Consider the following 16087-nt stretch of genomic DNA (forward strand, 5'->3'; position numbering starts at 1 on the left):
TAAAATTTTTGTTATTTTTTCATGGTGTTAGAAACAAATAAGGTGCCAATGTGAAATATATGAACAATCTAGAGAGAATAATTTCCCGCCAAATTTTCAATGGCTTATATCTCTAAAACGAGCACACAGATCCTCCATTTTTTTCTACTTTTTTAGTTTCATTATCTATATACTATCAATTCATAATAGTCTTTTAATTATTTTTTTAAAGAGTAGCGAACATCCTTAAAGGATTGGTCTTTTTAAAAACTAGTTTATGTTTGTTTTGTTTCTTTCATTAGAAACAGACATTATATCATATATACCATTTCAAAGTAAAAACTAGCAGCTAATTTGTTTTTAGAAGTACCAGAGATTAGGAATATTTATATAGAATATCGATATATATATTTAACCCTTGAACAAACATGTCATCTGTTGTTACACAGTTACGTTTTATGATCAGTCTACTGGATCCCTCCTCTGGCTGTGTTCCTGTCGAGTTAATCAATCAACTGCTCGCTACAGTAATATCAAACTCATATCCAGGAAATAGGTTTAAATTATCCATTGTTATAGTCAAAAAGTTTGTTAATAAATAATTTAATAAACTTAAGTGCAGTCAAGTGAAGCATGCAACTCCTGAAACTGTCAAATCTATATTTTATTCAACACAAGTATTGAATAAAAAACAGATTATGATTCATTATCTTAATCAATCTTGCAGTTTTCATTGCATTTAATTGCAGAAAAAGCATTAAAGTTTTATGGGATTTTCTCTCCTCATGCTATCATGACATATAAATCTCAAAGAGAACTCCTAGGCATAGATAAAATGTAATTTGAAAATGGTTTGTTTTGTTCAAAATATCTTTCAACAATTTTGGCGTAAAAATATTTTTTTTTTCTTAAAGAAAAGATCTTTATATTTTTCAACTAGTAGGAAAGAGAAGAAAAAAAGCTTACTTTCATAAATTTTTTTTATTTAAAATACAATGTACTATCAAATATATTTTAGACCAATATATTTTTATTGTTTATATTTTGAGTTCCGGGATGACACTTTATCCAGTATAGAAGGATAACATTCACAATAGTTCAAACAGCGACCATAGGATGACAAAGAATAGAACCAATATTATGACAGAAAAAAGTCTTTTTACAAACTGATGGTTGCCATGTATCTTGCACTCACTCAGCTAGTATACTAAATCATTAGTATTATCTTGTCAATCTAATGAACAATAATGAATAATAATCTTCAATCAGTCAGTAACACATCACTGTAAGGTCGTAGTAGGATACTAAATCTTCATCAAACAACTTCTGATGAAAATAATCCACTTTTGGAAAATGAAAGGAGTGTTACAATTAAAAAGAAATATGTTAAGTATGAAATTTTCAAATATTTAAAAAAAAATAATCATCTGAGTTATCTCCCATTATAAAATATTAATAAGAAGAATGTGTCCATAGTACAGAGATGCCCAATTCTCACTATCAATTTTTATGTTTAATGGACCGTGAAATGGGGAAAAATCTAATTTGGCATTACAATTAGAAAGATCATATCATAAGGAACATGTGTACTATGTTTCAAGTTGATTGGACTTCAACTACATCAAAAACTACCTCATCGAAACATTTTAACCTGAAGCGGGACGGACGAACGAATGGACAAATAAACAGATGTACGAATGGACGCACAGACCAGAAAACATAATGCCCATAAATGGGGCATTAAAAAAATGTTGACTGAATACAACTGTTTGTAATTATGTGGGAAGAAAAAAAACCAAACTAATATGGTTTGTCATCTAAATGTTCAATTCAAAGAACTAGTAAGTTGCAGTGTTACAAAGTCCCAGATTTGATATAACTAGGTTTTAACTCTTGTAGTTTCTTCATTGACTTAGCTTTCAATGTGATACTTTAATTTATGTTGGTTACTTTAGGTGACCATGGCTGTATTTTTATTTGAATATCGTAAACCAGATCATTTTTTAATTCAACATGGAAGTTTACCATTGTCAACCAGTTGTGATGTGAGATTTGAGCTTTATCAACCATCGTCATAAAGATGGAAAACCCAGGATGATCATAGATGACATTGATGTAACGCACATCCAACCAGGGTCAGATGCATGACTGTGGTCACAAAGGTGGAAAAGCCATGGTGACCATTGTTGACTACGGTGTAATGCACTTCCAACTGTGGTCAACCATGTTTGCTTTTTGACAAAAAATAAAATAGTTTTAAGTATTTTAAGTATCAGTTTTCTCTAGAAACCATGCTTTATTATTTCATATTTTAATATTTTCTAGAAACAAGAATATGTATCTAAGAATGACCAATCCCTGCTACCACTGTCACATTTCCATGTTCAGTGAACCACAAAATCTGGGTCACATCTTAATTTGGCCTATATTTTTTTTAAATGAACATATATTAGAAAAACATCATATTTTTATACTTGTAAGTTTCAAGTTGATCTGCCCATATATTGATGGTTTAAACTTTAACAAATTTTATCCTGATACAAAAATTAAAAAAGATTTATTCACAGAAAGAACAAAAACATTGATCAGATGGAGAGAAAAACAAAAACATTGATCAGATAGAGAGAACAATTCAACATAAACATATTCTGTTTTTCTACCATTTTTGATTTATCAAAATATATTCAAAAATTCTATTTGTAAAACCTTAATTTTGTATACAACATAAGCCATTAAAAATATTAGTGAGTGACAAGAAAAACAAAATAATAGAACAAATTCTTACCAGTTATTAATTTTCCAGGTATAATCCAGGGTAGATAACTCCGACCACACCTGTATGTATCACCATCAGCATCTATAAATAATACAGTCATGGTTTTTATGAATCAATCAGCATGTCTCATCAAGTTAATTAACATATACCTGTCTTTTCCAGGTTAATTAAGATATACCTGTCTTTTCCAGGTTAGTTTTGAATATCTACCTGTTTTTATCTGGTTAATTTTGATGATCTACCTGTTTTTATCAGGTTAATTAAAAACATGTTAAATGATTATATTAACACTATTATCTATTCATCTAAAGAGAGAAATCAAATTAATTTGGATATTATGACTAAATCCTTGTGTTATTATATTAGAGACTTTTATCACTTTTGTTTGATTTCCCAGGTAATCAGCAGGTGAGAATCTTTTGATGTCCACCTGGTATCTTGTGATGAGAGATTATTTGTAACATAACAAAGGAATTATAACAGATTATCTCCCTCTATAATTAGCAGGCTTTTCTAACATTCCATGGGAGTGTAATAGCATCAAGTTTGATTTCAAGCTAAATTGAACAAATGACTTGATGTTATACTTCAGACTGTGGGGATATGGTCAACCCTAATTGTTCACATCCTTATCCTTAAATAGTGTTAGGTAGTTGTCTCCTTGTTTCATATTCATTTCAGATTCTAAATTAACAAAAAATCAGGAAATTACAAAATGCAGTAATAAAAAATTACCATTTTATGAAGACATTTCAGACTTTAAAAGCTGACTTATAATGAAGTATGGGTTTTGCTAATTGTTGAAGGCTGTACAGTGATCTCTAGTTGTTAATTTCTGTATCATTTGGTCTTTTGTGGAGAGCAATTATACCACATCTTCTTTTTCTTATATTGAAGTAGGTCAAAACAGCAACACAGTTTAGAGACATCCACTGGTTGCCATCATACAGGGCTAGTCAAAACCAGAAATATACAAATCAGGAGCAGATCCAGCCATTTTAAAAAGGAGGGTTCCTAACCCAGGTTTAAAGAGTTTCAACCACATGTCCCCTTTCAAATGCATTGATTGTCCAAAAAAAGGGGGTTCCACCCCCCCCCCCCCCCCCCCCCCCCGAAACCCCCCTGGATCTGCCACTGTCAATGTAACAACCAATAAATTGTAAAAAAAAGTAGTAGAAATGGAGTAGTAGAAATTTTTCCAAGGATGACCTTTAGGGAATCACAAGTTATGCTATCTACGAGATGTTCATCTGCTGCTAATTATTGAAATTGCTTTGTGTAAAAAAATGTTGGTTTGAGAGCTAAATGTCCAACTGCTCTGTTGTGAAATATTTATCTTCTTACCTTTTAATATAAGATGAGAGTTTCTAATGGAATGGTAACCAGATTATTCCAAAGATCTGTTTCCTCCAGAGTAAAAAACTATTTACATGACAATTAACACATTGTCTTACAATGTCACAACTTTGTCCACAATGATGAAGTAAAGATGGGATTTTTACACCTTGTATTACAATGTCACAACTCAGTCCACATCCATGTAGTAAAAATCTAGATAGTTTACACTTTGTGTTACAATGTCACAACTTTGTCCACATTGATGTCCTAAAGATCTGTATTATAGTTTACACCTATCTGAAAAACAAGATAGATAATCAAATAAAATGAATGGCAAGAAATCAGAATATTAATAATTCAAAACTATTGTGATCATCTAACAGTGATATCTACTAGATCATTCAAAACTATTGTTATCAACAAATAACTTCATCAATGATACCTTAAACCTTATAATGATATTTTAAAAATCTGTGTAAAAACTTATTATTCTTCACAGGATATTCAATCTCCTTATTGAAGGATTTGATGATTTTCTATCAGTATCTGTCCATAGCTTGTAATTAGGTTAATTCAGGGGACCACACATATATACTTACTCCTATATCAAGATCTTCAAAAGGCATTGTGACTTCAAAATAAACATAATAATAATTGTTAGCAGGATATTTTTGAACTATAAACTATAAACCTATCAAGTTATAAAACTGAAATATTCTCATGGTCAAAAATTTTATTTTCTGATGATTTCATGATGTACAGGTGGATTTAGGAGGACTCTAAGCTGTCAGGACTTTACTATCTTTACAATGCATGTTGACTTCTATAAAAAAATAGTTGTTTATTTATTTAAGGAAGAAAAAGATTTATTAAACAAACACAAAGATTTTTAAGAACATATCTGAATACTTTACAATGCATGTTGCAAAAAAATATTTGTTTATAGATTTAAGGAAGAAAAAGATTTTCAGGACATTATATCGGAATCCTTTACTGAATGACAACATGAAGTTTTTATTCAGGATGTTTTTATTTAACACTTGGTACTATAAATATAATCAATGTTTTAGTATCTTTTCACCTTGATCTTTTTACCTGAGCAGGAAATATATAAAAAAGAAGATTTATCATAAATTAGAGCTTCCCGCCACAGACCACCTGTCCTTAGCTGTACATGTGGCAGATGTTTGCATCTTACAAATTACTGACAACTTTCAATGGACCTTAAAAAACTATGATGAATAGGTATGAAAACTGATATACCACAACTACAGGTGATTGGTCTAATGATTCAAAGTATTAATTAGGATCCCAGTCTGTTCCTTTTAAGTGCAAAAATAGCATTTAATATTTTGCTTGGTTAGTAAGCATCATTTCATATTTAGATTTGACATTCAAAATCATGATAATTCAAATGATATTTTTGTTTAAATTTGCCAATAAAAAGGTAAGAAAAAGACAAAACAAATTTCACAGCTGTTTCAAAAGTAATTAGCATGTCTCATTGTGTTTCAGGGTCAAATGTAAAAATAGAAAATCAAAGCTTAACTTAAATTTAATAAAAGGCTATTAATAAAAAGCATACACAGATGACATCAAGTATCAGCTGTCCCCCCCCCCCCCCTATTTGTAAGTGTGTGTTTCTTAACTGAGTCTCCTTAATTTGTTCCTTGATTTGATTTTTGATTTTTGGTGTTTTAACGCCACTTTTAATCATCGCATTTAGGCAATTTCGTGGCAGTCAGTTAAAATTGGTGGAGGAAGCCGGAGTGCCAGGAGAAAACCACCGACCTTCGATAGGCAAACTGACAATCTTAGTCAATTAAAATTAGAGTCGAGTGCACCCATAGGAGCAGGGTTCGAACTCACAACCTCAAGTGTTGACTGGCTAGTGATTACAGTAGTAACTATGTAGACCACTCGGCCACCAATCTGTTCCTTGGGAATATGTCCCAGTCTGGCTAAAGCCAGCTTCAACTTGCATTTATAGGTAGTGGGGTCTGGCATTTAGTCAGACTAAATTTAGCCATATCATTCAAAAGGACCTTGGTCAATGCATATTTTCACTAATAAGCTTATATAAGAGGACTTAAATGAAAAATGTGTACTAGATAAAAAAAAAAAAATGTATATAGAAGCTCTATGAGCAAGCTCACAATACCCCATACCCCAAATAATCACTAGGAAAACAAAAGCTCACCAGATTCTTATGTTCAAAGAGTAAACAAGAACAAGACTAATGGACAGACAAACTCTGATGGACGGACAAACTCAGATGGACAGATGGATGAAAACATTATATCCTACCTCGTTGTGTGGAAAGTTTTGTTCAATGGGGGTATAATTATAATATGCTCAATCTCCTGTTGGGCATCAGATGGATTATAAATGCTAAGGAAAAAGTACAATTTCATCTTCAATTTCAATTTCTACAATGCTACAGGCCAAACAAAGAAAACAATTCTCAAATCACAAAGTAATAAAATGAATATTACTAATATGCTATCGATCATAAACGCTGAAGTGCCAAATAGTTTCATTTTAAGTCTATATTTTTCTCTGGTAGCACCTGACAATGTCATTAAAGACATCAAAGTACTGTCCATTGTGTTGTTCATTAAGGTATTGGCTATTGTCTGAAGAGGAGAGCTTGGTGAAATGACCTCCCCAGGCTATCCGTCATTTTATCAAGTAGGCTTAAAGTCGTTGTCGTGTGGCACGTGGCTGACCATGGTCAACTTATTACTGATAACCAGTCAGAAGAATATTGGTCACTCTATTGACAAACGGTCATCAGTTCTACATCGTTGAGTAGACAGATTGGAAAAAATAATGAAATCAATGTAACATCAGATTAAAATCTAAATGAATCGACATTCCTATTCATCAGCGTTAAGAATTAATAAATATTTCACTCATCTATCAAATTAATTTCTACATCATTTTGATGAATGCATGTCTGTTGAGAAAAATAGTTTTTTTTGCTATTTTAATGCACATCACATAAAGAGATTGTATACAAAACATTTAATTTCTACATTGTTCTCACAAAAGAAATACCTTTTTCACTTAAGACTATAATGGCACTTTATCTTGACTCAGCACTGTATGGCTTTTTTATAATTAGCTTTAACCAGTAAAAATGAGACTTAACTTTCTATAAAACTGTTTTCCATTTTTGTTTAGAATTTAATTAAAGCCATGGGTATTTACATTTATAATCTGAAATAAATGCTTTACTCTTACACTGACAAATTGGAAAATGATTCTTCTTCTTGTAGTTTCAGGTGTTAGGATATTCTGTAATTTATTTCTTACACAATTTGGCCATGAAAGTTGCTATGTAAATACTTAAATAAGAGAAATAATACAAAGAAACCAATCAGAAACCAATAAGCTGTAGAATGAAAGACAACACCAAGATGAAGGAAGACAGAAGAACTAAATGTAAACAAGTCCCATCAAACATCATAGGTGACTCAGGGGGTTGTAAGGGTTACAGCATCTTGATTTCCTGTTGTACTGTTGTCACCTGTCAATCATAGGTGACTCAGAAGGTTGTAAGATTTTCTGTTCTATTGTTGACACCTGTCATGTTGCTCATTAGTCCAAATAATTAGAATGTCTTGCAAGGTTATTTTAATTTTTTTCTGGTGGTAGGAAAGCGTCCCAGAAAAAAACACATTGCCTTTCAAGACTTCATAATCATTTGGACTTATTAGGTGTTGCTCATTATGAAGGGTTTAGTGAGTCACCACACCTCGGCACCACACTCAGTTAAGGAAGAATGGAAGGTTACCTTTTACAACATCTCAGACCTAATGTTCTGTCAAAATCAACCTACTCATCATTTCATCCAAAATATTTAACTCACATATATCTTCAGTATATATTTTGTAAGATAATTAATAACTCATGAAACAAGATTCTGCAATATGATGATTGTACAGTCGCGTGCAACAAGAACAAACTCTTTGTTTCTTTACATTATAACCACAGAAAACAATCAATAAGAAGGACACACTACCTGCTGTATTCCGTCGGCTGTTTCTGATTGTAAATCCACTGTGCAAAATGTCACTTAAACTTCTTAATCAATAAATTCCAGGAAAAGTTTTCATATTATTACAGAAAACTTTGACAACAATTTCCTTACAGCAGCAGTTCTATATTAGAAGTTTTCCACCAGCAATGTATTTAATGTTGCCAAAGGGATAATAAACACATTTCAAAACTTTTTGTCTGTTTATCCAAAATTTTCAAAGCTGAATGATCAGATTTACAACTTTTCCAAACTTTATCAATAGTAGTTTGACAAATCCTCAATAATTCACTCACAAATTATACTTCATTTATCCACTGATATTCAATTAAACTCAATTTCATATAAATTAAACACTTTGTAGAACTACAATCAAGTGATTATTTAACTTTACTTTTTAAAAGAAATCCAGTTAACCTCTTTGATTTGTTGTGGAAAATAGCTGACACAACAAACTAAGACGAACTGATTGTTAAGTGACAACAAGTGTTTATAACACGGCAAGTGTTCTGCACTTTTGAGATAATGTTTTACTGCACTACTGGTTTAATCCTCTACTTAACCTAGAGAAATGTCTTCCAACTAAACTTTATTTCTGTATTATTTAAATGCAAAATATGATAATTTTGTGACAGATTTATGAATCATATGTAGAAATATTGTTAGGGTTTACCAACTGTTACCAAGGAAATTAATCAAGAGTAAACGTAAATAAAATGAAAATAAAATAAATCCTTACAAAAAGGTAACTACTAAATTGAGTTTAATCTGGGAACAGATGTTGTCGAGGACGACTGTTTACTTTTACAATTCTTCTACACAAGACGTGTAATTGTTAAGGACTTCATCTAAAACAAGACGAACCAAGGATTACATCCCAGAGTTGATCAATCATTTCCGATTACAAGGTTGATATTTGTTTGTAATTTGATGGGATGTCTTATGATTGGTAAATCATTGAAAATCGTACAATTTATCAATAAACTGTTTTATCAATTCACAAATAAATGGTGGTTCCTCGTTAAACGGAAATTTACAAATCAAGAGCTATAATAACACAATATGATGGCAAATACAAAATCGTGCCTATTATGTTCACTTCATATCAAACTGTTTATTATCCTGGTAATATAATGGTCTAGTAAACAGACTTAGTCAAAACTCTTTGTAGTCACACTTCCACAAAACTGGAGTTTCTGACTTCAACAATATAACAGATACCAAACAAATGTTACTATATAGATGGGCTAGCTATTTATATTCATTATAAAATCAAGTGTTTATAAAGATAGTTTTTTAAGAATAAACAATATTCTTTACATGTGACTTGGATGAAGAGTTGTCTCATTGGCACTCATACCACATCTTCTTATAAAAAAATATTGTCTATCTTATACAAACAAATTATATTTTTATCATTTCTATATAGATTAGACTGTATGTTTTCCTGTTTAAACAGTTTTACACTGGTAATTTTTGGGGCCCTTTATATCTTGCTGTTTGGTGTGAGCCTAAGTTCTGTGTTGAAGGCCGTACCTTGACCTATAATAGTTTACTTTTATAAATTGTTACTTGGATGGAGATTGTCTCATTGGCACTCATACCACATCCTCCTGTATCAAATTATAGCTAATATTCAAAAATGGACATCTTTTTGCTGGGGCATATAAATAACTGATAGAGTAATTTGTCTAATCATCAAAGATTCCCCTTTGGAATGAAAAGTAAAAAGCTGTCAAAATGACAGAACATTATGTTCTAATTACATATCCTGGGGTCATCCTGAATGGCAAAAGTGAAATTTGTCAACTTTAAAATTGACCTCCATTCTGTCATCAGCAGACAGACAAACAGACAAATAAATACAATGACAACTTTATAACAGTTACTATACTATTACTCAATTGGTTAATGTTTTGTAACATAGACTGTGCTTTTTCTTCAATGGAATATATTGACATGGTAGTCTATCATTAGTATCAATACAAATTATTGAAATTTTAATCAGAATTTTACCCAAAAAATAAAACTCTGACAACATCTCATCTATCAAACTTCTCTCTTACTTAGTTATCACAGAAACCAACCAATTAAATCGTTTCTGGGTTTTTTTCAATAAAGTTTAATATATCTGCAGGCTGAGAAGTGACAATTCAATACAAAATGGTTAAGATTGGTACTGCCTTCATTGATGATAAAAAGCAATTCACTTAATACCTCCTTATTCTTCATCTAGTATTGCCATGTTTAGATCAATACAGATCTTTAATAACTCAGTTACCATGTTTGTTCACAGACCAACACCGATGGAATGAAACGGGGAACAATCTGACGGGGAACGGGAATTATATCCTGTAAATAAAGTGCAATTTCACAAATCTGATAAGTAAAAAAGAGATCTGAAACTGTCCAATCACCTCACTAAAACTGTCCAACCACCACAAACAATGATCCACATCATTTTGAAAAGGCAATTAAATAGTGGATCAATAGTAATTACAAATTACCTGACAAAGAATATTTGTATTATCAATATTTCAAGAAATTAGAACTGCCGAAGTTCTAGTTGATCACGGAAACCTTGTTTATTGTAGCGATTAGTGATTGAGATATCCTGACTATATGTGGTTATAAATGGCGAGACTTTGTATGAATACTTTAGGGAACAGAAAGTCTAGATCTGGTTCCCATTTCTCAGAGTGTTTACCCATGTTTTAAACACCGCAGGGTGTCTTATCTAAACTTGTATTAATTTTCTGAGAAACAGAATTATAAGGCGGTAGATTGGCATGATAAAAGTCAATAATTTTTCCATTTATCTCGGAAATTGGCTATTTACACCGAAAATTTTATTTAGTTCGTCAATATAGGTTTCCCATAAATATTGAACATGAATAACAATTTAATTTTATATGACTGGTAACAGGAATCTTATGAGAGCTGATATAACCTTGTAAAATCGAAAAGTTTCAGATTTGAGAGAATAATTATTCACTCAAAATTTGTGAAATTTCAAGTAATTTTGATAACAGAACACAAGTACCAGAATATTATATTGAGCAGCAAAAAAGTAAATAATCATATTTGTTTAGATGTTCAATAAGTCAACAAGATGAGAAAGTTTTTGACATTGAATCAAGGACCATGACATAAAAACCTTATTTACAAATAAATTTATGTTAACTTTCAAATTTAAATTTTGAAATTGCAAATATCAAAAGGAAATTGAAATGGAAAGATTTATCAAAGATTTAAATGATAATATCAAAGTACAATTATAGGTTGATAGTGACAAAATCTTCTATTTTAAAAATACTAGGTCTTTGTTTTTATTCACTGGATTATATTGATGTTCATCGATTGAAGTAACACGCCCAAATCTACTGTACCGAGCATCCTAACATTAACAAAGACATATTGACGGAAGTTCATTTCAATCAATATCTCACCAAATCTTGATGGTTCTTTATAAGAGCTAAAGTTTTTCTGAACTACATTAAGCTTTACCCCTTATCTCTAGATACTAATCTTCGACATATGGTTAAACAATAGGGTTTTATGTTGATAAAAATGTCCACCCTCATTACTTATAAACAAAATAATACATACTTAAAAGCACCAGTCCACCCTCATTACTAATATAAACAATAATACATACTTAAAAGCAACAGACTTTATTTCACCCCCAGTGCAAGCTCGAGCTTTGGGTGGTTTTATTTCGGTTCAATCTTTATATTTCCCTCCTCATATTCTATGTACAAGTTATCTTTTTATTGAACTAACACCTGTAATAATTAACAAGAAATCAATAAAGTTCTAATAAATATTTGCATGCAGTTTTAATGTATCTCTTGTTGGAAGTTGTATAATTATGATTAAGACAATTTTTTCTAATACAAAATGCTTTCAGCAAATTTCTGATCAAAGCTTGTGAGCTCAGATAAAAGTTGGTGTAATAAGATCCCCCAGTTTGGGTGAATTCTCAGGTGCACTTGAATGGTTAGCGAATCCTTTTCAGGTGTATGACAATATCATGCTATTTTTATTATAGAATTTGCTATTTTTAACTTTTTTAATTAATTACCATCCAAACTATATGGCTACCGTTGTCTGCTGCTCACCACCAAAGCTTTCATATTACCTCCATTTCAATTATTTAGAGGTTATAAAAAAATCAGCTTTTCAGTAATTAATCCATCAAATGGCAAAAAAATCCCATTTACAATAGAGACTGTTGTGTAAAACAGTAATAAACAATCTATAAAGCTTATCCTGGTCATCATCAATTCACCGATCGGCACTGTCAACAAAAATAACGTCCACCAGATGGCACTCAATTTACCAAATTACACATTTTATGCTTTAATTATTTTGATTTTCTTCCAAAATTAGCACAAAATAAATCACAGACTACTTAGTTTGCTCTGTGTATGAAACTGTTTATTAAAAGTATGGAGAGCCACTAGGGGCATAATTAAAGTAATGTATCATTCATTAATCCATCTGCCCAAATAGTGTAATATTAGCTGAAAAAATCTGCAATAAAATGTTGTACATTTATGTTTTCAACGTAACTTTACAAGGCTACAAGTCAATTATAAAAGACATGACTGAATCAAACAATTTCACAGAAAACTTGAGGGAATAGTTAAAAGTAAAAAGAATCTGTGTTTATTATCATCTAGACTGTGTTTATATAAAAGTGATGTGAGCTGAATCCCATGGGGCCTAGTGATGAAAAAATTACTTCTCCATTTAATGAGTCATATTCTATAGTATGTACAGCTTACACTAAACATGGCTTCATTTACAGCTGATATGCTAAACATGGCTTCATTTACAGCTCTTATGCTAAACATGGCTTCATTTACAGCTTATGCTAAACATGGCTTCATTTACAGCTGATATGCTAAACATGGCTTCATTTACAGCTCTTATGCTAAACATGGCTTCATTTACAGCTTACACTAAACATGGCTTCATTTACAGCTGATATGCTAAACATGGCTTCATTTACAGCTTATGCTAAACATGGCTTCATTTACAGCTGATATGCTAAACATGGCTTCATTTACAGCTTATGCTAAACATGGCTTCATTTACAGCTTATGCTAAACATGGCTTCATTTACAGCTGATGCTAAACATGGCTTCATTTACAGCTAATGCTAAACATGGCTTCATTTACAGCTAATGCTAAACATGGCTTCATTTACAGCTTATGCTAAACATGGCTTCATTTACAGCTGATATGCTAAACATGGCTTCATTTACAGCTTATGCTAAACATGGCTTCATTTACAGCTTATGCTAAACATGGCTTCATTTACAGCTTATGCTAAACATGGCTTCATTTACAGCTGATATGCTAAACATGGCTTCATTTACAGCTGATATGCTAAACATGGCTTCATTTACAGCTGCTATGCTAAACATGGCTTCATTTACAGCTTATACTAAACATGGCTTCATTTACAGCTTATACTAAACATGGCTTCATTTACAGCTGATATGCTAAACATGGCTTCATTTACAGCTGATATGCTAAACATGGCTTCATTTACAGCTGATATGCTAAACATGGCTTCATTTACAGCTCTTATGCTAAACATGGCTTCATTTACAGCTTATGCTAAACATGGCTTCATTTACAGCTTATACTAAACAAGGCTTCATTTACAGCTTATACTAAACATGGCTTCATTTACAGCTGATATGCTAAACATGGCTTCATTTACAGCTGATATGCTAAACATGGCTTCATTTACAGCTGATATGCTAAACATGGCTTCATTTACAGCTGATATGCTAAACATGGCTTCATTTACAGCTCTTATGCTAAACATGGCTTCATTTACAGCTTATGCTAAACATGGCTTCATTTACAGCTTATACTAAACATGGCTTCATTTACAGCTTATACTAAACATGGCTTCATTTACAGCTGATATGCTAAACATGGCTTCATTTACAGCTGATATGCTAAACATGGCTTCATTTACAGCTGATATGCTAAACATGGCTTCATTTACAGCTGATATGCTAAACATGGCTTCATTTACAGCTGATATGCTAAACATGGCTTCATTTACAGCTGATATGCTAAACATGGCTTCATTTACAGCTGATATGCTAAACATGGCTTCATTTACAGCTGATATGCTAAACATGGCTTCATTTACAGCTGATATGCTAAACATGGCTTCATTTACAGCTGATATGCTAAACATGGCTTCATTTACAGCTTATGCTAAACATGGCTTCATTTACAGCTTATGCTAAACATGGCTTCATTTACAGCTGATATGCTAAACATGGCTTCATTTACAGCTGATATGCTAAACATGGCTTCATTTACAGCTGATATGCTAAACATGGCTTCATTTACAGCTGATATGCTAAACATGGCTTCATTTACAGCTGATATGCTAAACATGGCTTCATTTACAGCTTATGCTAAACATGGCTTCATTTACAGCTTATGCTAAACATGGCTTCATTTACAGCTGATATGCTAAACATGGCTTCATTTACAGCTGATATGATAAACATGGCTTCATTTACAGCTAATATGCTAAACATGGCTTCATTTACAGCTTATGCTAAACATGGCTTCATTTACAGCTTATGCTAAACATGGCTTCATTTACAGCTTATGATAAACATGGCTTCATTTACAGCTGATATGCTAAACATGGCTTCATTTACAGCTGATATGCTAAACATGGCTTCATTTACAGCTAATATGCTAAACATGGCTTCATTTACAGCTGATATGCTAAACATGGCTTCATTTACAGCTTATGCTAAACATGGCTTCATTTACAGCTTATGCTAAACATGGCTTCATTTACAGCTGATATGCTAAACATGGCTTCATTTACAGCTGATATGCTAAACATGGCTTCATTTACAGCTCTTATGCTAAACATGGCTTCATTTACAGCTGATATGCTAAACATGGCTTCATTTACAGCTTATGCTAAACATGGCTTCATTTACAGCTTATGCTAAACATGGCTTCATTTACAGCTGATATGATAAACATGGCTTCATTTACAGCTGATATGCTAAACATGGCTTCATTTACAGCTCTTATGCTAAACATGGCTTCATTTACAGCTGATATGCTAAACATGGCTTCATTTACAGCTTATGCTAAACATGGCTTCATTTACAGCTTAAAACAAATATATTTAGAAAATGATTTACACATTGCTTTGATGATGATTTTTTCCCCTGCTTATATTCTGTGCATTTTTCATCTCAACTTCATATAGACATCTTTGTAGTATACCTTTCAATTTTGGTTCTATTAAAAACAACATAATTAAACATTATCAATTCTCAGAAATCATGATCATTATTTCAGGTGACATTCAGATATAAACTTATACAGATCTTCACTAGAAAGAAAAATTCATTTGAAATGAGATCTTTCGGCCCAAATATAAATAAGATGTGGTAGAAGCGTCAATAATAGACAACTCTCCATCCAAGTCACAATGTGTAAAAAGTAAACAATTATAAGCAAAGTATGGTGTAGCACAGAGATTTGGCTCACACGGAACAGCAAGCTATAAAGGACCCCAAAATGAATAGTGTAAAACAATTCAAACAGGAAAACCAAGTCTAATCTATAAAAAAAACAAGAAACGAGAAATACTTATTAACCACATCAACAAACAATGACAATTGAACAACTGTCAGGCTCCTCTCATGTATTGATGCACAATGGAATGCTTCTACACACCACACACAATTTTACTTAAGTAAATCCTTTTGCATCTTAACAAAACTTATTGAAAAACATTGATATATTAATTAACCTATTTTAAAAGCATTTAAAGAAAATACAAGTTATCTTTTGACCATCAAATAACAGACTACCGTTACCCCTAAGTATACTTGTTGCAATTAGGAATATATTTTTTAATAGACATATTTACACTT

The 16087-nt window shown here is 31.8% G+C and overlaps 1 protein-coding gene across 1 annotated transcript in view; it reads right to left on the reverse strand.

The window, feature by feature from the left end:
• LOC139524910 (irregular chiasm C-roughest protein-like) overlaps window positions 1-16087 on the reverse strand; it is a 98820-nt gene that overhangs the window by 56710 nt on the left and 26023 nt on the right. The window contains exons 3-4 of the mRNA XM_071320076.1: window positions 4100-4390; window positions 2767-2836 (exon numbers count right to left, since the gene is read on the reverse strand). The gene's annotated coding sequence lies outside the window, so the exon portion shown is untranslated. The remainder of the gene's footprint in view (window positions 1-2766; window positions 2837-4099; window positions 4391-16087) is intronic.

Source organism: Mytilus edulis, chromosome 5, assembly GCF_963676685.1.
Source record: "Mytilus edulis chromosome 5, xbMytEdul2.2, whole genome shotgun sequence".
Lineage (NCBI taxonomy): Eukaryota > Metazoa > Mollusca > Bivalvia > Mytilida > Mytilidae > Mytilus > Mytilus edulis.